The sequence below is a fragment of the Notechis scutatus genome, chromosome 1 (genome assembly GCF_049901735.1).
Source record: "Notechis scutatus isolate UNSWTSFEM ecotype Mainland chromosome 1, rNotScu1.2, whole genome shotgun sequence".
In the NCBI taxonomy this organism is placed as follows: Eukaryota; Metazoa; Chordata; class Lepidosauria; order Squamata; family Elapidae; genus Notechis; species Notechis scutatus.
Genome location: NC_142009.1, coordinates 181,364,124 through 181,391,107, shown reverse-complemented (window position 1 = coordinate 181,391,107; position 26,984 = coordinate 181,364,124). Strand labels below are relative to the sequence as shown.

General features: G+C 36.5%; 1 protein-coding gene across 2 annotated transcripts in view; it reads right to left on the bottom strand.

Annotated features, from left to right (window-relative positions):
• CALCRL (calcitonin receptor like receptor) overlaps positions 1-25,768 on the bottom strand; it is an 89,359-nt gene extending 63,591 nt beyond the window's left edge. Inside the window, exon 1 of one of the 2 annotated variants that reach the window (XM_026668026.2) lies at positions 25,211-25,768. The gene's annotated coding sequence lies outside the window, so the exon portion shown is untranslated. The remainder of the gene's footprint in view (positions 1-25,210) is intronic. The other variant, XM_026668025.2, reaches the window with a different exon arrangement.
• Between the last annotated feature and the right edge of the window lie 1,216 nt (positions 25,769-26,984).

Genomic DNA, 26,984 nt, shown 5'->3' with positions numbered 1-26,984 from the left:
AACAGGGTAAACACAAACTGTAACTTAAAGTCCAAACAAGCCAAACTGAAGTAATTAGTGTAGCAGGGCAGGAGCAAAAATTTCAGACTTGAAAGCATGGCAAAACTCACACAGTTGGGAAGATACCAGGAACACAGATAAGCCACGACAACACAAGATAAAGTCACATTTGCTCCCAACAGCCTGCCACACACAGCTTGCCTTTTTTATAAACTGTGTTTCCGGCTGCAGCTCATGAAAAGAATCAGGGCCTTTTCCTCCCCCATAAGCCATGCAACCCACATTGCTCTCTTCTCCATTCTTTCCTGCATGCCCTAGGTTGAAGAGTGGGTGGGCCTGGGTCTTCCTCTGAATTCCCTCTCCCTTTTTCTACCTCTCCTCTGTCCAGCTGGACTTTGCCCTTCCCCAGTTTCCTCCACAGCCAATGGTGCCACACTCCTACTCCCTGTCATCTGTTCACCTTCTTCCTTGGATTCAGACTCCGACAGGGGCATGACAGTGTAGTAGGTTAGGCTGAAAGATAGTATTGGGCTTGTAGTCTTCTATCTTAGTGGACTTTCTCATCAAATGTTGTACTCCAGTGGCACATTGCAATGCAACTGAATTAAATAAGCAGCTCCACATGAACTTGGAAAGAGTATTATAACTTTCCCTCTTTGTGTAGTTTTCTTCTAAATATTACTTTTGGAAGATCTATCTTTGTCTAGGAACAGAAAAATCCAGCATAAATTTAAAAATAGTAATGTTTGGCAAATTCCTCTCTATCATATTCTGACACAAAAAGTAGGCTTGAATATTAGAAAGCTTTTACCAAATTTTGCAGTAACTTTTAAAAAAACCACACGTAAATTCACAATTTGTGATAAAATAGTTTTGAATTATAAAATGGAATTTGATATTTCTTATTCCATCAGAATGTGAAACTGGAACAAAATGGATTTATGAATGAATACCTACAAAACAAAGTCCGGAAATGGACTGTTCTCTCTGTTTGGATTCTCATTAAAGAAATAATATGGACGAAGATACAGGAAATTAGCACAGAACTTTCCAGGACCAATGAATGGAAATCACTGCATAAGCAAAAGCTGTTTATGCCATTTCTGGCCATTTTTTTTACAAGTCTTTCCTGAATGGATGCTAATTCCTACAAGGTGAATTCTGTTCACTGCTACAGCTTGAAGTATGGTGGTTATATGCTTTGATGGATCATAGCATGTTGGTATAAAATAAATTTATGCTGGATTTTTCTGTTCCTAGACAAAGATAGATCTTCCAAAAGTAATATTTAGAAGAAAATTGTCCAGCTAAGTTTAGTAGATTTGATTTAACTGAATCTTAGTTTTCCCTCCTGTTTCACTTGATTTTCTTGTCCAAATCTCACTTCCAACCCTCTGTTCAGCTCTTCTAAAATAAATAATCTAGAACATGTATTCATGCATAGGAATGTTTTATGAGTTGACATTCAGCACTTCTCATATTAACAAGATAGGAAGAAACTAATATGCCTAGTTATTTAAATGAGTAGTTTCATATGGATTTTTAAAACTGACATTTGATAATAAATCATCAGTATGGTCCACATATTAAACTGGTTTCTAAAATCAGAGTTGTCAGGCTTAAAGCTGAACCATTCAGTTTCAGGCAGTCCTCAATTAAACCATTTGTTTACCAAACATTTGAAGTTGTAATGACACTTTAAAAAATGACTTATGACTAGCACTGATGGTCATTGCTGCATCCTCATAGTCACGTGATCATGACTTTGGGTGCTTGCCAACTGTTATGCATTTATGATGGTTGCAACATCCTGTGCTCATGTGATTGCCTTTTGTGACTTCCCAGCTGATTTTTGGCAAGCAAAGTCAAGGAAACTGGCAGGGAAAGTTGCAAGTCAACTTTTTGATGTCTTTCTTATTGATCGCACTGCTGAAGGATGAATTTTCCAGTCGTTATTGTAGTTGTAAGTCAAGGATTACTTGTATATCAATCCTATCTTCTGATATTCTCGCTCAGATCAGGCTTGTATAATTTTCAGACAAGAATTAAACAGGATGACTAGATCCAAGTAGGAAGAGGCCTTCTGTACAATTAATAAAAATCAACCCAGAGTTCTCACTCAAGGCCTGAGTGACCAGACTCAAATTATCTTGCTTTGGGCACATTATGAGAATATTTAGCTTTCTGGAGAATATTCTAAAGCTTGGAAAAGTAGGAGAAAAGGCAAGAGGACGACTAGCATCAAGGAAGATGAAATGGTAATTAGTGCATCATAAGAAGATCTGAGAGATCAGGTTAGGGACAGATCCTCTTGGAGAAAATATATGTATATGGTTGCTAAGACTGATATAAACTTGATGATGCATAATCAACAGATTATGGGAAAGAGATGGAACAGATACAGAAAATCCTTTGCCTTGACCAACTGTTTTAAGCACAGTATTCTGGTCTCTTTTGAATGTGGATTTCACGATGAACAAATTAAACAAGAAAAATTGCTTATGTGTCCAAACACACTTGGCTTAGAATAAAGTCTTCTCTTCTCTTCTCTTCTCTTCTCTTCTCTTCTCTTCTCTTCTCTTCTCTTCTCTTCTCTTCTATTTAATTCCATGAGGAAAGACAGGAAATATATGCAATGTGTTTATGTTATAAACATTATAAAAGTTTTAAAAGAGAAAGACTCAATATAATAACAACCGTAACCAAGTTTATTTATTATTTATTATTTATTTGTTGTTTTTTTCTGCAGATCAAGAGCAAGTCATGGCCATTTTTCTTTTCTGTTCTAGGATCCAAACTGGATCGGTCATCAGGACCAGACATTTAGTCTTCCGAACTTTTGGATACATGTTGGAGCCCATCCTCTGGGAACTTTTCTCTATGTGAGTATGTGCTTTGGGCTATTCTATGTGTAGTATTTATATGGTGCCTGACTGTGCGTGGCCTTTTATTTTGGGGTGTTGATTTGGGTGTTGACAGTCGCCTATTTTCTGTTCTAATTTGAATTACTGCTAAAGAGGTGGGATAATTGGGAAAAAACTGAAGGCATTGGTCCTGACATAATTATTTGCATTAAATTTATCCCCTAAATTTTTGTTGTGTAAGGAATATTGTAAAGAGACAGCAATGTCCGGACAGTAGATATTAAAAAGAGCTAATCACCTCCAGGGAACTAGGCTAAATTAAAAACCTAAAGACCATCTAAAGGAAAATCTAAAAAGCAGAAATATCAACAGCAGGTAGTCCTTGACTTACAACAGTTTGTTTAGTGATCATTCAAAGTTATAACAGCACTAAAAAAAAGTGACTTATGACTGTTTTTCACAGTTACGACCATTGCAACATCCCCATGGTCACATGATCAAATTTCGGACACTTGGCAACTGGTTCATATTTATGACGGTTGCAGTGTCCCGGGGTATTGTGATCACCATTTGTGACCTTCTGACAAGAAAAGTCAATGGGGAGGTCAGATTCACTTAACCATGTTACTAACTTAATAATTGCAGTGATTCACTTAACACATGTGGCAAGAAAGGTCATAAAATGGGGTAAAACTCACTTAACAAATGTCTCACTTAGAAACGGAAATGTTGAGCTCAATTGTGGTTGTAAGTTGAGGACTATCTTTAATGGAAGAACAAGTTTTCAAAGTTTCTCACATAAAAAAAATATCAATTTATATCTTCCATCTACTTTAAACTTTTGAAAAAGTAGAAACATAGAAATTGTATTTGGTAATGTAAAGTTCATATTTATCTTTGAGAAAGCTACACTAGTTCAACTTCTCAACAACAAATATGCCAAGATTGAATTAATAATAAATAGTTTAAATCAAATAATGAAAAACTTGCCTCAGGCTTTTTATCCTTACTTCCAACTTCTTTTTTACACAAAAGTAGAATTTGTAAATTTAATTTTAGTTTATGTTTATTTATTCATATTATATGCAAACTACATTTTGCCTTTCCCTTCCAAGACTGTTTAATGGAGCTTATGATAAAAAATCATGAATTTTTTTTTTAAAAAAAAATAAGCATAAAGGCTAGTTCTTTCTTGATTTTCACATGGATTTGAAAACAGCTTGTTATGTTTCTCAAATTGGGTTGCTATGAATCCAAAATTATGATATAGGAATTTGTTTTTCTTAGGAATGAATACTATCTATGGTCTGCTCAACAACCTGGTTAACACAATTAGAAGCCATAAAAAAAAGCTTATCAGACCAAGGAAGAAAAATGAAAGGTAAATAAGGAAGCCTCATGCCTGATCTTTTAGAACAGAGGTGGGTAACTTATGACCTTTCTAACCCTTAGCATAATTTTAAAAGCCCTGAGCAATGTACTTATTGTGAATTTTTGTGACAAGTTATCTCTCCCTAGGAAAAAAGAGAAGACCATGTTTAAAAGAGAAAATAAGAATGTCGGAGAAGGAGAATACTGGTACCAATAGAAGACAATAGAGCCAAGGACCCCACAAAAGAATACTGATTCTCCAGTTCAGTTTTTGCTCTGGCTTAAACACTGCTCTCCTCACCTCCCTCTAAGATCAACCTGGAAGAAAACTAATATGAAATCAGTTGCTGTTTTAATACAACAATACAGTATTGGGTTCAACTCTAAAACTTGCCTTGTTAGGAGATAAGATTGTAGTATACTTGGAAAAGTGAAATAACCAAACATAAGATTTGGGGTTGGGAAGGAAGGAAGTAACCAAAAGTAAGGAGACATTTTTTGGGGAAGACCTTAATTAAAAACCATGGAACAAATTCAAAACAGTCCAAGAGACATAGGAACAAATGGGATGTTGTTGTAAGCTCTCTCTTCCATTATCTTTCCTCCTAACGCTACAAAAAGAGATGGGATGGCAATCCATGTTGAATACTTCATCAATAGATTGGGTGGGGTGGTGGGGGAACAAAGGATAGTTTTCTTTTGAAATCAAATTTCCTAGAGCAAATAATGAAAGCAAACAGTTAAGCACACTTTTGACAGGCTGAGGTATTGGCCTATCAACCTCTCATAGAAGCAGAGACCACAACAGTGATGGATTCACTTCAGTGCTTGACATAATAGCAAAAACAGACTTCTCTATCTAAAAAGACTAACCAGTAAACAAAGCAACATAATTTCTGCATCAATCAACCCAAAAGCTCAACAGCATAGCTAACTGTAGATATGGATATTGAACATGTCCTGCATATTGTACACATTTGCATTTGATCACTTGCCTGAAAAAGAGAGATAGAAAATAAAAAACAATAGAATAAAATGTTTAGTTAGATGCAGGTTATATCAGAGAATGTTATTCCAAACTTGGTGAACTAGCTAATCATAGATTAGCTAATTATAGATTTCAAACATCTGCCCAACTACATGTGAATTAGTTAAGTCTTTCCCTCAGTTATGCACTCTTTTTTCCTCCAGAATTATATATTAACAATTGCTACTTTAAACAGAGTAGCTATGGGATAAACCCTTCAAAGTAAATATGTTTAAAACAACCACAGTTTCGATTAATCACAGCATGCTGAGTTTGGAAAACAAAAATATATGTGGTTAAATCAAATGCAATTTTTGGTGTGCCAAAGGAGAAGAGTGAAACAGTATCTTTCTGAATGTCTAGCCTGATTATTCTACCAGGTTGCTGAAGCTGCAATGATTGTAAAATATACACACTACTGTCAGTTCTCTAGCAACATTATGTCTATAAGAAGATGTACATTTTGGAGACCAGAAAACTCTTAACAGGTTTATTTGTGCAGTCTTTATTATAAAATATTGGTTCTTCCTTAAACAAATTTATCCTAAAGTATTGGTTCTCTCTAAACAAATGACAACTATACACTTAATTGTCCTTCTCTGTGTTTGTTGATGTGGACTTCACTGTATGGAAAAGATTAGTCATCTTATCAAATTGGTCTGAGAAAGGAAAGGGAAACTGGCTGCTCTGTTGATGGGGGGAAAGCCCAGGAGTGAAGAAAATGCAAAGATGTTTCCTTGCAAATGTGCAGATTATGTGGAAAATAAAACTGGAGGTCAGGGTGATGCAGGCTGGAAAGAAGCAAAGGACAGGCATTCAAAATGATACAGTGAACGTGCTCCCTTCAGGTAAATTAGCTGCTATGTTAAGAAGCTGTTCCAACTTCCTATTGGTGATTGGGATGGGAATCTCATTAGAATGGCCTTTCTGTAAGATTTTTTTTTTTTTTGCACAATAAAAATCAGCAAGCTATAAATAATCCAAGACAAAGAGTAAGAGTACAGCTTCTGCCTTTTTCCAGGACATTTTTGTAGTGGTTTCCATATCTGGTCTAAAGAAAGGAAATATGGAAAAATATAATAAAATTAAGAGTAACACACAACCTATTTCCACTTCTCTGCTTAGGGACACAGAAGGTAAGGAGCAGCTAGGTTTTTGTAAGAGCTGAGGCTGTTTTCCAGACCACAGAAAATGTTTTTTAAGTTTTGGTAGTTCTCAAGGCCATCAAGGGAGATGCCCAGTATCTATTAATTCAGAAAGGCTGAAGGAAATAACCTGGATATATAATATATATCTATATTATTTTTTTATTTTATTAAATTTATAGGTACATCTAATAATATTTTATTATTCTGTAATATTTTTATTTATTTAATTTATAGGTACATAACATGCCTCATTTCTTTGCAATGGACTGGGCACTCAATGTGGATGTGATGTGAGGCATTGCAGCTGCATCTTTTGTCTGCGGTGAGGTTTCTAATCAAGCCATTTTATGCTGCCAAAACTAGCTGAGGGAGTTAAATCTGTCTTCAGAGTTAAATGTATAGAGTTCTGTAAACTGCTAAACCCTGGTACAAAGCCCAACAGTATTCGCCATATAAATGACATTTTATTAATGTCTTTTATCAATACCGAACATATAAGAAACTAGAAAATTCTAAAAGTTTTCTACAAATGGTTAACAAACAATTTGACTTGTCAAGGAAATCTGTGAGACTATTACATGGGCTACTGATTGATTGGGAAAATGTTCAATTGTGATGGGCAAGAACAACGAGCAGTAGCATCTAAGATAAAAATATAGGTTTTAGCTACTCATGTTTCCTCCTAAATGTAGCCTAGATTGCTGTTTACTTACCATGTGTTAATCATAATTCAGTGGAGTCCTAACACAAATTTTTTTAGTAGTCTAGGAATGATGGGAGCTGCTGTCCAACAACATTTGGAATGCAAAATCTTGCCCACTTCTAACAAAAGCATGAGCACATGTTATGATAGGCATTCCCCGGATTATTTCTTGCCTTTTCAAGCAACAAAAATAGACAAGATTGATTATTTTAAGATCTTTTTTAGACTATGTCCACTCTTGTACTTTCTCCCATATCACATACACACATACACATGCGTGCGCACACAGAGAGAGAAGGGAGAGAGTTTTGCAGCTGACAACATGGTTTGCCAAAATGCCATAGACTACAGAAACAAGCAGCAATTATACAATACTGCAGCCTGGGATTTCCCCTCCCACAGGTTCTCAGCCAGCATAATTTATTGTTAAGAATTCTGGGAACAGAAGTTTACACATCTGGATGGCACCAGGATTGGGAAAAGTTGTAATATTGTATGTCCTCGGCATTTACAATTCCCAAACTATAATTTATGACCTCATATATGCAGCCACTTGTGAGGGTTTATGAATAATACCAGAACATATGAAATTTCTGAAGTACTGAAGCATATTTTTTACTAAGATAATAAACTATGATCTGGATTAAGAATACATTATGCTGTGTGATGTTTTGAAACAGATCAGTGATCTAGCTAGTTCAATAAAGTAGATAAGCTGTTAAAGTAGCTCTTCAAGGTTTCAGATAGTGAACTTTTCTGCTCCAAACTGGATATGTTGGGAATAGAATATAACCACTATGCTCCTTCCTGATTACATCAATTTGCATCAATTGGAAGGCAGGAGTGGATCAAAATCAACGTCTCATTTCAGTTGCCCGTAGACATACATTAGAATGTAGGATCTATTCTAGTTGTTCCAAAGATGCTTTTTCAAGAGGCAACTGGACTTTCTGGATTTTTTTCTTTGAATACGTTTTGCTTCTCATCTTAGAAGCTTACAAGCTTCTTAGATGAGAAGCAAAATGTCTTCAAAAAAAACAAAACCAAAAGTGCAGTTGCCTCTTGAAAAAGCACCTTTGGGATAACCATGACCCGGATGACTGATAATCTCCATAGATCTATTTTAGTGGTTTTTCCCAACTTGCTAGTTGTCTATGATTATTCTACATATCATAAGGGGATGTTTCACTGTGTTGAAACCCACTCCCAATACCATGATTTTTTTTGTTAAAATAAGAATACAAAGGTTTTTATGCCACTGTTACTCTTGTAACAACCATCAAACAATTGAAAACAAAGCATGATGCAGCCAAAATGATTTGAAAAAGAACCCCATCTACTGACTCAATTACTTCCAGGAAAAAAAAAAGCCTTTAAATAAAATATTCTATGTTCAAAACATTGAGTGCCACACTCAAACACCAGTTTGATTTTAAGATAACAAGATTTCATTTAGCCAAAAAAACCTGAATATAGGTAGTCCTCAACTTACAACCACAACTGAGCCCAAAATTTATGTTGCTAAGTGAAAAATTTGTTCACTGAGTTTTGCCCCATTTTATGACTTGTCTTGCCACATTTGGTAAGTGAATCACTGCAGTTGTTAAATTCGTAACACGGTTGTTAAAGTGAATCTGGTTTTCCCATTGACTTTGCTTGTCACAAGGTCACAAAAGGGGATCACATGACCCTGGGATGCTACAACCAATGGTGGTCTGTAATTTTTTTTAACAACCAGTTCTCTGGTTGGGTAGGCGTGGCCAGTTGGTCATGTGACTGAGTGGGTGATGTCACTCATTACACACAGCTCTGTCTCCCAGCCACTCGCCTCAAAGGTAGAGATGGATTCAGCTGGTTGGGGCGAATCCCACCACAGGCTGGCTCTGCTCCCACCCATTTTTTGGCCTGTTTTGGGCCATTTTCAGGCCTTTTTGAGGCATTTTCAGGCTGTTTTTTGGACCAGAAAACCAGCCTGAAAATGGCCCCAAAATAAGCTGGCATTCGGCCATTTTCAGGCCATTTTTGGGCCATTTTCAGGTTGGTTTTGGACTAAAAAACCAGCCTAAAATGGCCTCAAAATAGCCCAAACACCAGCCTGAAAATGCCCCCAAAATAAGCTGTTTTGGGGCTGTTTGCAGGCCATTTTTCAGGCCGTTTTCAAGCCGTTTTAGCCCAGAAAATGGCCCTGAAAACAGCCCAAATAACAGCCAGAAAATGCCCCAAAAACACCCTGAAAAAGGCCCCAAAAACAGGCTGGAAAATGGGCGGGGATGGGGCCAGCCAGTGGTAGGATTTGCCGGTTCGCCAAACTGTGCCTAATCTTAACTACTGGTTCGCTAGAACCGGTGAGAAACAGTAGCAGCCCACCTCTGGCTACAACCATCATAAATGTGAGTCAGTTGTCAACCATCTGAATGTAAATATATGGGGCTGCTGCAATGGTTATGAGTCACTTTTTTCAGTGCCATTGTAACTTTGAATGGTCACTAAGCAAACTGTTGTAAGTCGAGAACTACCTGCAATCATTTTTGAACTTGCTTATCCATTACTTTTTAGCTATTAGGAACTATTGGATTAACAAGTTTTACAGCATCTGGTGAATTTCCTTCAATCCTTAGTGAAAGATGTTTTAAACATAAGTGTAAGAACTTTTTCGATTAAGCAGCAAAATATGATTTTGGAAAGTTACAAATAGATAAAGAGTCTAGATGGATATGAAGTAAGATTTTGGAATTAATTATAAGAGTTTTCCCTGTGGGACAATGTTTTTCTTCTAATTCTTTTTTTTTTTTTAATGATAGGTTGGGACATTGAAGGCTGGATACTAGAAGGAACTAGCAGGAACTAAAGATTACAATTAAAGAAGAATACTTAAATTTGACTTACGAATGCAGAATGGAGAAAAATACTTTAACATTGGACATATTGAAGGATGTTTTTGAACAATGAACCCAAAAGGTAATTTTAAGAGTGTCTGTCTCTATAGACAGACTGTGTTTAAAATATATCATGGGCAATTTTTTTCCAGACGAGACTGAGACAGATTTGAAAGTGGATTTAAAAATGACAGGTTATATGAATGATAGAGAAAAGTGTGCTGCTCAGGACATTTAAAAAAAGAAAGCAGCTGATGTCTTGATAATTTAAAGACGTATGCAAATGCCAAGAGAGTGACCTGGATAATTTTCCAATATTGGATTTACAAAAAAGGCTTGTCAAGATTGGTAGAATTTTGTGACGTAGAAAAACAATGACAAGAAATTAAGTTGTAGGACATTATTTGAAGGGACTAAAAATTAAGATTGTTAAAAGGAAAAAAAGGAATATAAAGTTCATATATTTCTTCAAGGTTAACATAAATATGTTGTCATCTAAATTGACATTTGCTAATATCAGGACTGAAATGATGAGGTGTTAAAGATCTGTTTATAGATAAGAGATGCAATATGGGAAGAATATTGTTGTATTTCAGGAGGTGATAAATTACTAAAGATGCTTATGAAGAAGGGAAAATAATTTATTTATATATATATTTTTCTTTTTTCTTTACTGTATTATTTTTCTCTCTTTTCTATTTTATTCCATTTTTCTTTTCTATTTTATTCTATTTTTCTTTCATGCACCTTCTATTTTTTCATTCTATTATTTTTTTAGTTTGTATTTTCTTCATTGTGATTGATTTTTTTTAAAAAAAATATTATGTATAAAGATAAGAATGCCCAAATGTCTACCATAATCTTGTAGCATTTGAGCTATTTATAACAAATACATAAGTGTATAATGATGACTTAATACACCCTAGCAGACCAGCGGTGGTTCAAAAGTCACAGTTTGGGAATTGATCAATGTGTATCATTGCCAGACAAGGTATGCATCATGTCAGAAACATGTCAAGCAACATTAAATATTCAGTGTAATCATATAAATGTTTTAAAATATATTTTATCTCTCAGTTCCTCGCATGAAAAAAATACATGATACAATATGTATTTCAGAGATGTGCTGGAAAATGTCAACTATATCAAAAGGGCAGGTGCACCTTGGCAATTGAAAACATAACCCTTTTAACGTGCATCACACACATTCTCTACATGTCGAAAGGGACAGGGCTTCAATTTCTCAGCCACTGCCAGCATTTTGGTTGACATACAGACACAAATGTACACACGCATCCTACATATCCATTGATACCTTAATTAATCCTGATTATTAATCTGAGCATAATGTAACACAGAGTCATGTGATAGTGAGATCGGTGGCATAAAAAGGTAATTAATGAATAAATAAGTATAAAAGTAAATAAATAAAAGCATAAAAATGGAATGGAATAGAATGGAATATTGGGAAATGTGCACCCAACAACACTTTTTTGAGTAGTCTCTGAATCTAAGATTTTTAGGGCTACAGCTTTCTCCTCTTTTTCATCCCAATCACTGTCTTTAAGTTATCAAGGAAAGATCTCCGAGGGGCAATGACTCATACCAGTATCTTGAATTACAGGATGTGATACCTTCTTAACTGGAAGGTCTGTAATAGTTCCCCAAATCCAAAAGAAGCAGTATGTGCTATACAATCATTGACCAGCACTGAAGCCATTTAAAATTTAGCGGCACAGTGTGTAACTTTAAATATTAGAGTGAATAGCAAACACACTTGGCTACAGCTTTGTGAAGCAGCCTCAGTTAGGAACCTAGCAACAATGACTAGCCTTTTCTAAGAAGCAGAGACTAAAATAATATATGTATAAAAAATTAAAATAGCTTAACTATATATTGATCCTTTAACGCTTTCTTTGCCTTTTTTCTTTCTCTGCTTGACATTTTGAAGAGAATCACTTTCCTTGCTTCCCCTGTTCCTTATGGGATTTCTGAAGCTCAAATAGAATTTCAGATGAGGGATTCGATTGACTAAAGAGGATTTCATAAATTTTCAACATCCCATGAGCTGTCCCCTCCACACTGTTCTTTTGTAGCTGATAGTTGTCTTCTTCAACACTCTTTCCTTCACAGTCTACTCCACGCAGGCTTTCACAGCCCTGAATGGCAGTGCCAATACTAGCCTTCTCAACTTCAGCAAAGACCCAATGTTGCATGTGGTTCTGAGGCATATTCCGTTTGAAAATCAGGTTGTTTCTTTCCACATTGTCTATTTTTTTGTTGACACAGCCAGGCATGATATTCCCCTCTGAAAAAAAATCGGGGCCGGCCAAAAGAGACCCCCCACCACGCGCCAAGAAATCGCTGCCCAGCTCCCTTTTCCTGCCGCTCAGCGGCCTCCGCTCGCACCGCCCGCCGCTCACACCGCCCGCCCGCCCGCCCGGGCTCCGCTCGCGGCGATTCCCAAAAAAATCAGAATTCCGATTTTAATCGGAAGAATATCATGTCTGCACAGCTTAATCAGCTGCTCTTATCTTCAACACATTATCTGAGAAACTTCACTAGTTCCTTGGGTTATTTTCCCATGCCCAAAGAAGAACCCATTTCATGGTTGGTTAAAATATGTTTTTGAGTTGGGAGAAGTTTCACATCAAGGACTTTAATTGAAAAAGAAGGCTCAAATGGAGAGCTTCAAACTGATGAAATGCCAAAATCAGTTTAAAACATCAGCTATGCTTTCACAAGGGTCAGGTATCTTCCCCCCTCCCTTCTGACCTCTCCATCCACCCATAGCAGAAGCTTGCCAAACATTGAGAATGCCGCTATGCTGCTACCCATATAGTTGTTTTGAGATGTAGTTTTCCATGTGTAGTAACAGGACTCCAAGAAGTGAATTTGTCAGCAAATTCATGTCCATATCTATGTCATTGAAGAAAACTGTTCTGCAGGTATGGATCAAGTTCTATCTTTCCAGAAAACATGAAAACAGGTCAAGTATATTTTTTCATTTTTGTTTTGTATTGTGTACAGATGTTTATTTGCATATAACCAAAGGAAAATATTGCAATAAAAGCAAAGTGGTGTATCTCCTTATGGTGTATTTTATTTCACCTTCCCTGTGTTTATGAATCTGTACACACATTTATAATAATATTCATTGGAGAATGAAAAGGCACTGCAAAGTGAGTGGCATATGCAATATATTTGATAAGTAAATGAAAGGAAACTGAATTTTCTAAAGCACTTAATAGAATAACAGTGTTGGAAGAGCTTTGTTTTATAAGATATGGCAGTATATGTTATCTCACAGAAAAAGAGTAGGATATCAAATTTAAAAAAACACAGACTTCAGAAAGGAAAAAAAACATTAAGAATTTTAATAAATTCTTTCCCCATCTCTACTTTACCAAGCTTGTTCTAAAATTGATAGCTGCCAATGGTACATCAAAAGACAAGGACCCATCATTCTTCCCTTTGGCTTTGGGCCGAGGGAAGTAAGTATGACTTTTAAAAGGCATATGACTCATATAAACTTGCAGATTTCTGCAACAGTTAAGTCAAATTGACAGTATTATACCAGAATACATCAAAGGATTTGTGAAGACTGTAAAATTCACATAATTGGAGAAGTTAGAAAAAAATGGTATAATCTTTACAGAAGCGTTTGTATAATGGTATGCGACAATGAACTCCGGAGACAGAACAATGAGACCCAACCAAAGAAATAGCTTAGCCTGTAATAGGATTATGGAGTCTTCCTAGTTTTGGGGCTATGAAGGAGACATGATTTAATAAACCATACCTGTCTCATATTTTTTGTCTTTATTTTTTTTATGTAGCAATAGCACTTAGACTTGTATATTACTCTACACTGCTTTATAGCCCTCTCCAAGAAGTTTACAAAGTCAGCATATTGCCTCCAACAATCTGGATCCTCATTTTACCAACCTTGGAAGGATGGAGGGCTGAATCAACTGGAGAGGGTCAGGATCGAACTCCTGGAGTGAGCAGTGAGTTAGCCCTATAGTACTGCATTCTAACCACTGCGCCACCATGGTACCACAGTATTGGGCAAGAAAGAAAAAGAATATTTAAAGCAACAGTACATTGTGGTTGAAGTCTTATCTTAAGAGCATGGCATGTTCCAAATCCAACAACGATTATTTCTAACCTTTCATAAAATTAGCAAATTGTATTCACACAGTGTAAACCATAATTGTGTTAATAAAGTGAGCCTAGGAAGCCCCTTCATATATCCTACTAATCATAGATAGATAGAATTATTTATTAGCCAAGTGTGATTGGACACACAAGGAATTTGTCTTGGGACAAATGCTCTCAGTATACATAAAAGAAAAGATACACACATCAAGAGTCAAAAATCATAAGTTACAACACTTAATGATAGTCATAGGGTACAATAAGCAATCAAATCATACTAGGAAACAGTCAATATAAATCATAAGGATACAAGTGACAAAGTTACCGTCATACAGTCACAAGTGAGAGGGGAGGGGTGATAAGGAGTGATGAGAAGATTAACAGTAATAGTAGTGCAGACTTTGTAAATAGTTGAACAGTGTTGAGGGAATTATTTGTTTAGCAGAGTGATGGCTTTAGGGGAAAAATTGTTATTGTGTCTAGTTCTGGTGTGCAGTGCTCTATAGCATCATTTTGAGGGACGGAGTTGAAACAGTTTATGTCCGGGATGTGAGGGGTCTGTAAATATTTTCACAGCCCTCTTTTTGACTTGTGCAGTATACAGGTCCTCGATGGAAGGGAGGTTGGTAGTATTTTTTTTTCTGCAGTCCTAATTATCCTCCAAAGTCTGTGTCTGTCCTGTTGGGTTGCAGAACCAAACCAGACAGTTGTAGAGGTGCAGCTGATATACTCAATAATTCCTCTATAGAACTGTTATCAGCTCCTTGGGCAGTTTGAGCTTTCTGAGTTGGCGCAGAAAGAACATTCTTTGTTGTGCTTTTTTGATGATGTTTTTGATGTTAGGTGTCCATTTTAGGTCATGTGATATAATAGAACCTAGAAATTTGAAGGTCTCTAGTGTTGATACTGTGTTGTCTAGTATGTAAGAGGTGGTAGCACAGGAGGGTTTCTTCTAAAGTCTACCACCATTTCTACGGTTTTGAGTGTGTTCAGTTCCAGGACACCACTAGGCAAGTTGTGCAATCTCCTGTCTGTATGCGGATTCGTTGTTGTCTTGAATGAGACCAATCACGGTTGTGTCATCTGCAAGCTTCAGTATTTTAACAGATGGATCGTTTGAGATGCAGTCATTGGTATATAGGGAGAAGAGAAGTGGAGAAAGCACACAGCCTTGGGAGGCCCTGTGCTAATTGTACAGGTATCAGATGTGATTCTGCCTACCTTCACCTGCTGCTTCCTGTCTGTTAGGAAGCTTATGATCCACTTACAAGTGTGTTCAGGTACTGCTAATTGGTTTGGTTTAGTTAGAAGAATGTCTGGAATGATGGTATTGAATGCTGAATTGAAGTCTACAAAGAGGACCTTTGCGTAGGTATTTGGAGATTCAAGGTATTGTAGGATGTAATGCAGAGCCATATTAGCAGCAGCATCTGTCGATCTATTTGCTCGATATGCAAACTGCATGGGATCTAACAGCAGATCCGTGATGGTTTTCAGGTGGGACAGCACTAGCCTTTCAAAGGTTTTCATAACTACAGATGTTAGAGCAACTGATCTGTAGTCATTCAGTTCCCTGACGGAGGGCTTCTTTGACACTGGGATGATAGTAGAGCATTTGAAGCAAGAAGGAACATAGCACATCTCTAGTGATCTATTGAAGATACAGGTGAACATGGGAGCCAGTCATATTTATTAATCATATTTATTAATTTATTAATTTATTTATTAGTTAATCATATTTATTAATCACAGTAGCTGAGTTTATACTACAGGTTGAAGCCTAAACCAATTCTACCATGGTATAATTAAGGGCAATCTTTGGATCTAATCTATGACATCCTGAGCTGAAGAAAGATGCTCATCTTTGCACATTTCTTGTCTTACCAAACAGAAATGTGTATGTGTGGATAAGGCTATTTTTGGATTGCATAATTACTTAATATTTTTCTTTAGCAGCATTTAAGCAACAGTATATCAGCAATATTAATAACCATACAGTTGTTAGTGATTTTGAAATATACCTGAACACTAACAGAAAATAGTTTAAAATGTTTTTAAATGCCTGCCAGAATGACTAATTCTGTACCTTTGGTGCAGAGGAAATGGAACAAAATAAAAGAGGAACAGGATGGACGTACAGAGGAAAGAAAGGAAACAGGAATGTTTTATGTAGCCCGAGGTTACAACTTCTGGATGTTCCACTGATTAATTATATTCATTGCATCCTTCCAGTTCAGGGACTGGTTGGTTAGAAATTCTAATAATAATATAATATCAGCATACCATAAATTGCCAAGCCATTTCACAACTTCTAGGCTACAGCAGCACTTGGTTGTATTCAAAATTTAGTCACATACTATATATATTCTTTTTTTTAAAAAATGTCTTGAAAGTTTTACAAAAACATACAAACTAATACAAACTAATAAAAAGCAGAAAAGAGAGAAAAGAAAAACAAAGAAAAAAGACAAACTTGCATAAAAAAAGAAATAGCAAGGAGAAGTATCCAATTTCCTTTGCAGCAAATATAAGTAGAATTCAGTTATTCTATGATTACAGAAGATGCTTGTCTTTCTATTATCTGTCTTTCTATTATCCAGTTTTTTTCCTAATCACCAAAGCCACAAATCAAAAGATATAATGCATGGGTTTTGTCTGATTGCTTGGCAGATTTTATTCCTAGGAAATGAAGAAATGTGAATTATATTTTCAGAATTCATGCATAGTAAGGGATATAGCCTATGCCTGAATTTGTTTCCTACAAATTAAAGATTTTCCCAAATAAATGTATATTCGCCTTAATGGACCAAACTCTCCAATTTATTTGGACTAGATATGATAACTTCAATTTGTAATGATTACATCCATACAAGTTGTATGTGTGTATGTTGTTTATAAGAATATGCTTACCTTCCTCCCCCAATAAACAGTAGGATTTATCATCCCTTTCACTTTAGGCACAATTCAGCTATTGTGTCTATACAGTGAATTTCCTTTGCCACTTCTCATAACAATTAAAATTCTAGATAGAAAACTTCCTTCTATTGCTTAACTTTATAGATTAGTTCATCACTGAGCCCCTAAGATAGTTTCAACACACATGCATATAGAAACATAGACTCACACCCATTTATTGAAAGCAACAGCAATAGCAATAGCACTTAGACTTATATACCGCTTCACAGTGCTTTTACAGCCCTCTCTAAGCGGTTTACAGCATCAGCATATTGCCCCCAAGAATCTGGGTCCTCATTTTACCCACTTCAGAAGGATGGGAGGTTTAGTCAACCTTGAGCCTGGTGAGATTTGAACTGCCAAACTGCTGGCAGCCGGCAGTCAGCAGAAGTTGCCTGCAGTACAGCACTCTAACCACTGCACCACCAAAGTGGAAAAGCAAATAGATATGCCCTTTTAAAAAACTTGATTACTTCAGGTACACATTTTACCATATGTGATGGTCCTGTACAGTAAGTGTGCTAAATCATATTGGATAAATATAATAATAACAATGCAGAAAAATTTTAAAATGCAAATACCAATGGAACCTGAAGTCTTGCTTCTAAGTATTGTGGATAGAAAACCAGTTTGGGATGTTATTTCTTTACATAATGACTGTCGCAAGGACTATTTATGTTAAGTATTGAAAAGAAAAAGGAACACTGAGTTTAAATGGACTTTAAAATTGACTGAACTGGCAGTAATGGCAAAATTAACCTCATTGATTAGAGGCAATGGATTAGATACGTTTATAAGAGTTTGGATGCTGATTGTGGACTTTCTGAGTGTTAAATACAGTAACGGATGGTTAACAGAGGTTTTTGAAGATTAGTTTTGGGGTTACCTGTTTTCGTCTTATTTTTGAGATTACCTGTTGACTGCTTTTTTTAAACAGTGATAGTGGGTCAATTTTGACGATACATAGATTTCCACATCAATAACACCTTTCTACACATAATGGTATTTTTATTAAATATTTTTATAATTACTTGTAGACCTATTAAGTAAGAAAAAGAAAATGTACCAGATATTTCCGATATATTTTTCAACCAGAGTGGACATTTTATATTTAGTATCAGTATTAACAATTAGATTTATCATTTGTTCATTTTTGTACACATTTTTTTTGTTTTTATTGGTAGTGTTTGTTGTTTGTTTTTTCTCCCCCCCTCCCATTTTTTTATTTTAACTTTGGAAATAAATAAAATATATTTTTTTAAAAAACTTACATCGTACATCATAGGACTTCCTGCAAACCTTTTTATAATATTCATAATGCACAACTATTTATTGGCAAGGCCTTTGCTTCCTACTGACAATTGATATTATTGTGACTATCTGAACACTCCTCTGTAGCTGATGCATGTCAGCAATATCATTTTTATAAAGGGGCATTTTATTGCAGCATTGTTTTATAAGGTAAACAAACATTTAAATCACCCTTACTTCATTGCTCAGTCTATCCCCAATCCAGTCTGCATGCACTGAAGGTAACTTTAGTCCATGTAACCAATTTGGATGCCAACCAATTTAAGTAGATGAATACAAACTGTAATTGTGCCTAATTTATTTTAATGTAAGATGTAGCCAATATAACTGCTGTCTACACAAACTACCCCAGAAACCACAAAGTTGATAAAGCCAAAAGGGAACAGAGAAAGAGGGAAAAGCTGGCGATGAAAATGTTTCTAAAAGAGAAGGTTATATAGTAGGTGTATTTTTTTTCAATAAATTTTGTCTTCAAAACCATTTAAGTTGCTAAAATGCAGTCCCCAGAGTGACACCTGCTGGAGTTTATGGATAAAAAAGAATATATGTGAATTTTCATTCCTAGGATCTCAAAGTAAGCAAGAAACTGTTAGCTCAGCAATATTCTCTACTCATTAGAGAAGTTTTATCTTTAGTTATCTTTAGTTAACTGAATATAGATTCCAATAGTTGAATTGAAATCAAAGAGATGGAAATCCCAAACATTTTCTCATATTAACTTCAATAAATTTTCAGGGGATACAATATAAGAAAAATGTCATTTTTCTCATTTATTTATACTCATTTATCATTCTGTGAAAAATAGATGGAAATAAAAGCTTAAATATGAAGAGAAAATTAGTTTGCTGTTGAGAACGAATTGATGTGTGCACGTGTACATGCATGCTTGTGTAACATACTGTATGTCTATAAGAGGTCCCCAAGGAAGGATCCCTATAACATTTTGTTACAGACAGCAGAGGAATTTAGCAGGCATAATTTGTATACTTCATCTTAACCAAATAATGAGGACTTTATCTGAGTCTGTCCTTCTCTATTGTCTAGCTCCTTATTATACAACAGATTAAACATAGTGTTAACTATTTGCTTAACTTCTTCCTCTCCCAAAGCTTTAATAAACAAATGATTTAATCCAATATACTATTAATAATAATCTGATGGTTCCAAAGTAAACGATTCCAGTAACTAATTTGCAGATCAAAAATTGCTTTATTTTCAAAACTCGCAATGCTAGTAGTAGCAGTGTTCACAGTGTTTGCAAGCATTTAATCTTTAAAATGAAATTTGTTGGGTTCTGAATTTTACAAAATCATGATAATTTCATTTTTATTCTTAAAATGTAATAGTTTGAGCTGGATCTGTGAGTTTTATATTACAGAGAAAAATATTTATCTTTAGATATGTATGTATATATCATAGTATATTTAAATGAAAGCAATAAGTTAATGTAGTAAATGCAGTATCCTGTGGAATCTTTTGCACCCTATATGCCCACATAAAAACCATATAATTAAACTGCCATTTTTTTTAAAGAGAAACATACAGAAACAACATCCCAAGCTTTTCTGATTTCCATTTCAGCACATCCAAACAAGAAAAATGATTTACTGAATGCATAAAAGACAGGCATGTATATCTGAATCCTTATTCGAAGAGACAAAATCGCATAAAATGTATGCTTCAGCCTCCATAGTCAAAAAAGAGTAGTGTGTAGTCAGAAATTTATATTACAAAGTAGCAGCAGCATTCTATGGGTAGAGATCATTTCGAATTGTAAATCATTTTATTTAAAAAGCAAATCATTTCTGTAGTTTCCAGTGCATGTCTCATACCAGGAAGAAAAAAATATTATTTGTAAAATCAATTATATGAAGGAAGAACCTTCAGCAGTTCAGAATCAATAGGGGGGGAAAAAACCACCCACATATACTGCTGTGCCATAAAGGAGGGTTTCCCCCCCTCCCCCACAAACTAGGATAACATATGGAGGAATCCAGATTTTTCCCCTCCAATGTATGTAATGTATACAACTGCATATTACAGTGGTTCCACGTCTAAAATGAACTTCAATAAATGGTTGAGAACCAAGTGAGAACATCAAAAATAAGAGTAGTATAAGTGGTATGGTACCATCTTTTTGTTGTTGTGCCATATCCTTCATCGGACATTGGCAATCATATTGGTGATCCTATTTTTATCAACAGCTGCACAAAAAAATGCTGCTGAGTTTTGTCCCAACCAGTCCCCTAGATTTTGAAGCCATGATGATCTTCTTCTGCCTGGACCTCGTTTTCCTTCAATCTTTCCTTGGAGGATTAAGTGAACTATGCTGCATTTTTCTGGGTTTTGCATCACATGTCCAAAATATTGTAACTTTCGCTTTTTTATGATTTTGATAATTTCCCTGGGCTTTCCCAGGTGGATTATCACCTCATTTCTGATTTTGTCAACCCAACTTATATGTAACAGTCACCTGTAAATCCACATTTCAAATGCTTCTAGTCTCTTCAAGTGGCTTTCTGTCCAACTCTCCACTCCGTAGAGCAGGATAGAAAAGATGTAGCATCTGACAAGCCTGATGCTACCATGCCTGAGACCAATTCAACTTCTATCAGAACTTCACTACTAACTCTAAGTCTTATCCATCCATGGTACAATATTGATTAAATTTACCAGCTAGCTGCAAAGACTGCAACTAGACAATACATGTCAAAAAATCTAGAGACTTGCAATATGGTATAAATGTCAACCATTGTTTAATTTATAAGTCAAGTGCTGTCAGCTCCAAACTGTTGTTTGTTTTAAGTCTTTAAACGTTTTCTTCTAACAGTCCAGGTTGAAAATTTAACTAATTAAATTAAGACCATACATTTATAAAGTGCACATTATAAATTTATGTTGTTAAATGCAAAAGGCTTATAAGTTTTCATAGAATGATATTTTTGAGATGATCGGATAGGTTCGGATATCTGGATGGTTAAGCGTTGTTTATAACAGACAAGGTAATTGTACTTATCTTTCTCCCCCATTTCATGCCCATATTTATGACTATGTCTAGATGAATAGGGATGATTTGCATTTAAGATGTCAGTAAATTATATTGTGCATATTGCATACAAAACTGACAATTGCTGAAATCCACATGGAATGGTGAATAACAATAATTATGCATCAACTGCAAATTATGACATAAATTTAAGAGCTACAGAAAAACAACAACCAAAAAAATTCTCCAATCCTTCTCTATTCAAAAGAAAGGAGAAGTAATTTTCCCCAAATGGCTGAGGAATTGAAAGAAACAGCTACAAATTAAGTATTTTATTTCCTTCCAAAGAATAGTTTTAAAATTCTAGATTAGATTTAACAAGTCTCTTCCAATTCAGGCCAAAAAGTCCATTCACATGTTCCAGTTCTATTAAATATGATCAGCAATAGATCTGCTAGTTTATTTTTATAGAATTATCAAAGAAACTTATTTTTTTTAGCCTATCTTCTAAAGTGCTCTTACTGAAAATTCTTCCGAATGAAAGAAACTGACTAAACTGAGCAGTTTCAAATAATCTTGTTGAGTTTTCTTATTCTGGTAGATGGAACTTTTTGTTTTTTAATCATCTGCTGAAGATGTCCTCCACTCATCTCGGATGCTTTTGCACAAGTGACTACAGCTCTCCTTTGAACTCTTTTTTACTTTCTGTTCTTTACCTTTCCTACTTGCTGTCTTTTCCATGAGTTGCTAAGAAGCATCTTTGAGACCTTCCTGTGGCATGCAAGAATTGCTCTTATGAAAGGCTGTTCATTGTGGGAAACAGGATGTTGTGTAAGATGAGCTTTTGATGTGATCCAACATCAAAAAGTTTGTCTTCTTCTGTTAAGGAAGGATGGGATGGAATGGAATGGAATTAAAAACAGAATACGGCCCCTAGCCCTTCAAATGCCTGGGCAGAATTTCAGAGAAAGACATCTATTTTTTCTGCAATACCTTCTTACAAACTATTACAATTGTTCTATTGTTACTAGAACTATATATCCACATCATCAAGAAATGTAAGTAAAAGGTGACATGATTTAAGTCTAGTTAATTACCTCATCTTGTCAGCCTTTATCATTTAATCCTCATTTTGAGGTAAAATAACATTGATTTCCCTCTCAAGAGTACTGTCGTTATGCGAGAATATACCCCAAACTCCCAAAGGACCTAAAAGGTGCTTGCTTGAAAATTAATCTTGTGTCAAACAATTCTTGTTTTTCCAGATAAACTTACATTTACTGAAAAGGTGCAAATCTTAAACCATTTTTAACCTGATGCCCTCCATTCCAACTGGAAATACAAGTACCACAATATTCAGAATTCTACACCTGACATACCTGGAAAGGACCACGATTAAATCTTAAATCATATTTGTTTAATTTCACTGCTGTATATAGTCAGTTTTGTCTTAAGAGTCTTTATATCCTATATTCAAAAGCCAGTCTCTTTAAAGCACAAAATTCTGTTTTTCAGACACCACTTATGTGTCTAGGATTCCTTGATATACTGTATCTTCCATTGATTTCCAGATTTCCAAAATAAAGCAGAGCTGTGCTCCAATCACTTAAGAATGCTTTCAAAAGGAAAAAATAGAAGGTAAGTGTTTTCTTGGGTCACATCCTACAACCACAGAAATCAGGAGCTACATTCAGATTTATTGCAATGTTGGCATTTTCTTTCAGCAACCACTATTCATATCTTGGCATGTTCACTGTGGACAGTTCATCACTTTTACACTTTCTTTTTTGTACACTGAAAATCAAACACCAGAAAGCTGAATGTCATGGTGCTAGGAGTGGGGAAGGAATAGATAGATAGATAGATAGATAGATAGATAGATAGATAGATAGATAGATAGATAGATAGATAGATAGATAAGAAAAGGTTGTTCTGGGTCAATCTATTATGTCATATCCATTCATATTTTCATAACTGCCAAGTTTTAAAACAAAAGATACAAGAAAAAAAGCAATACCATTTATCAACCTCCAGGTCAGAGAAGGAAAAATATCATCACCTTCCACCAACCCTCATCATATTAATCATACTTAATAAAAAGCAGATTCAGTGTGAAATTTGCAGCAGATTTAAAGAATTTAGGATTAAACTACATAGCTTAAAAACTTAATGTTTTATACACATCTAAACCACCAAGTGGCCTCAACCATCAGAGAACCAATGACCAGATGACCACTAAGGAATATAAATCCTTCCATTCCACACCATTCAACCAGAAGTGAAGAAGTTTCTTGAATGAGAAATGAAAAAGTTTTCAAGAAGAAAAGAAAACCAGAAGTCCAGTTGCCTTTTGAAAAGCATCTTTGGGATGACCATGACCTGGATGATTGAAAATCGCCATAGATATACATCTAGAATTGCCGTCTTCACCATATTCCTCTGAAATCAATGGACAGTTTTACTTCAAAGCATTACAAATGCATTATCTGGCAAAACCAAACCAATCCGCAGGTTCCTGTTTAAAACATCCAGTACTGCCTCATTCTGTGCAAGAATAAGATACAACAGCCATAGGATGGTATTATCTTCACTGTGACTACCCAAAAGTTTGCAAGCTTTTACATATCCCACAGTTCATCCTCAGGGAAGATATTAAGAACAGTCAGGGATAAGCAACATGCCTCAAGGCTAAAACTTAGGTCTGATACTTTAATTTGTTAATTGAGAAGCCAGAGAATTAATTAAGTCCTGCTCTTTGAGGAACAGCTTTAAAAAATGGGAACAATTTTTGTGTCATTCTGAGTGGACCAAATAAAGCCACTGACTATACCCAATGTTAGATTTTTGTGGTTCATCATGAGCTCCTATTTGACTCTCACTATACATCCTATGCTGGTTAACTCCCAGAAATAAACCTCCCTGCAACAACTATAGTTAAAGAGGTGTTGCTCACACGAGTATACAATCGCGCCGTTTTGAGGAAGGAGCGGCCCCCAAACACCAAGGCATTGACTTCTGATTTGTCCGACTTCAGATGAAGCTGTTAGCGTTAGTTTTACATTTGGTTCTCTCTTTGGTTCTCACACACACACACCACACACTCAACCACACAAACCAAAACTTCCCCTCTCCTTTTGGGACCGGAGGGGTTCAGCCGCGCTGCTGAAACTCTCACGCCGAAATGAACCCACTGAAAGGCCGGAGGGGAAGGAGGTCGCTACAAAGAGACCGCACAGCTTGCTGGTTCTCGCTCCCTTCTCCCGTCCGCTTATCTCGGGATTTGTTGTTGTTGTTGTTGTTGTTTTGTGGTCTTGGTTTTTTTTTTTTTAAAGAAAGAGATGCTTACAGAACTTGGTCCAAAATTCGATGCAGAAGACCGTTTCTCTCACACACACACGCTTCCAAATTCGCTAGGTTTCCAGATGCCCGGAGTAAAACTCGATTCGTCCCTTTCTCACGATTTCTCAAACAGCCGAAACACAGGCACGCGCGGGTCAAAGAAACGCAACCCACGGCTTAGTTTAGTTTTGGCTCGGGTTTCTAACCCGAGCGCCCGTTTATATTTGGCAGGGCAACTCATTTATTGAGCAGCGCTGGGAAAAGGGGCGCTCCCCCGCCTCCCCCCCCCGCCCATTCCACCTCTTTTTTCCAAAGCCAATGAATTGGATGGTCCGAGAGATTCCCCCCGCCTTTTATGAATCTTATTCCCCCGCAAGCAACCGGAGAAGGGTTGCATTTCTCTCTTTCCGCCTCCCTTATAATGTTTCACACCACCTCTCTCCCCCACTCCCTCTTTTATTTTACTCACCGAAAGCTGTGCTTTCCTTCCCGGGCTTAATATCAGGAATCAAATGAGTTTGGCTTTTCCCGGTTTGGGAAGAAAAAGTTCCCACCACAACCAACCCTCCCCTCAAAAATGAGGATTTTTTTTTTTTTAATAAAAGAGGTGTTTTTTAAAAAAAAGGGATTAAAAAAAAAAACACCGAGAGAGGAGTTGAAACGGTTAAAAAAGAACAGCCGCGATTCGGCTAGTTGCTGCTACAGGTCTAGGTTACAATCCAATCAGCGGAGGGCTTCGAGGGAATCCGAAGCGAACGACGGCCGGCTCTGCCGCCAGGAGCGCTCAGAAGCTTTGTGAGGTTGTAACTTATCGGCAGCCAAAGGGGAAACATCCCCGCTTCCTGTTACATCAGGAGGAGACCCCGCCCGTGTCGAGTATTACATTTCTTTCTTTCTCACATAACGCGCGCGCTCGGGCCGGGCGAGCTTTCGCTCTTATTTCCAAAGGCAAAAAAAAAACAAAAAACAACCACGCGCTTTTTTCTGCCTGCGCTTGGAGCCTGCCTGCTTTCCTCCTTTTTTGTTCACCTTGGAGCTAGGCATCGACTCCCATTAACCCTTGCTGTGTGACCCTGTCAGTAGAGGTCGATGGGAGTCCAAGTAGCAAGCAGCTGATTGGTTGCAGGGCGCTTGGGACGACCCCCCAAAAGCTTGAAGGTCGAGGCTTTCCCCTTGGTAAAGGGGAAGTGGGTAGAAGCGCCTCAGGGTAAAGGGGAAGTGGGTAGAAGCGCCTCAGGGAAGTTACAGATTTCCTCGGAGGGGTGGAAAGCGTGGTGTTGGATCTTGAGCCTATCTGTCCCCTTGATGGCTTGAATTGTTAAGGTAAAGGATTACATCAGAGCTTGGTTGGTTTGGACTATCTAAAGTTACAACAGCTTGTTCGAAGTTTAGTTAGTCCAAACTAACCAAGCTTGAAAATGGCCCCAATGATCGACCCAAATTTGAGTCCAAACTATCCCCACCTCTATTCTACGGTGTTGGAGATTCCAATTATAGAAGTAAAATTTTGAAAACTACAACTTATCACTTTGTTTGCTTGTGTGTATATACTGAGAGCTTATGCACCAGAGACAAATTCCTTGGGCATCCAATCACACTTGGCCAATAAAGAATTTAATTAGGGCGATTGCTGGAATCCTGATAATTCTATATTCTGCCCCAAACTTTCCTGTAGAGAAAGAAAGAGAAACTACAGGAACCCTGAAACTCAACTGCCTAAGTTCTGTGTTGCATGTTGACTTGATGCCTGTAAGATGGAACTTGCAATTCATAAATCCCATCAATAAATACAAAAGTAAAAACACACCTGGTTGACCTAAGTAAAGGTCCTTTTGCTTCTTCAGCCTTAACAATCCTACTTCACAGGATTGTTGTGAGTAAATATGAGATGGTAGAGATGGGGGACATAAAAGAAATAATTTGTAGCTCCTCAGAGGAAGGTTGGAAAGATTTCCTTGCCTATTCCTCCAAATGTAACTTGATAAATGAGGAAAAATAGATATAGGCAGGTTTCTTGTAACTCAGCTGCAGTATAGGTAGTCCTCAACTTACAACAGTTTGTTTAGTGACCATTCAAAGTTATAACGGCATTAAAAAGAGTGATGACCGTTTTTCACACTTATGACTGGTGCTGTATCCCCATGGTCAAAATTTGGATGCTTTGGCAACTGACTCATATTCATGATGGTTGCAATGTCCCAGGATATTGTGATCAGCTTTTGCAACCTCCTGACAAGCAAAGT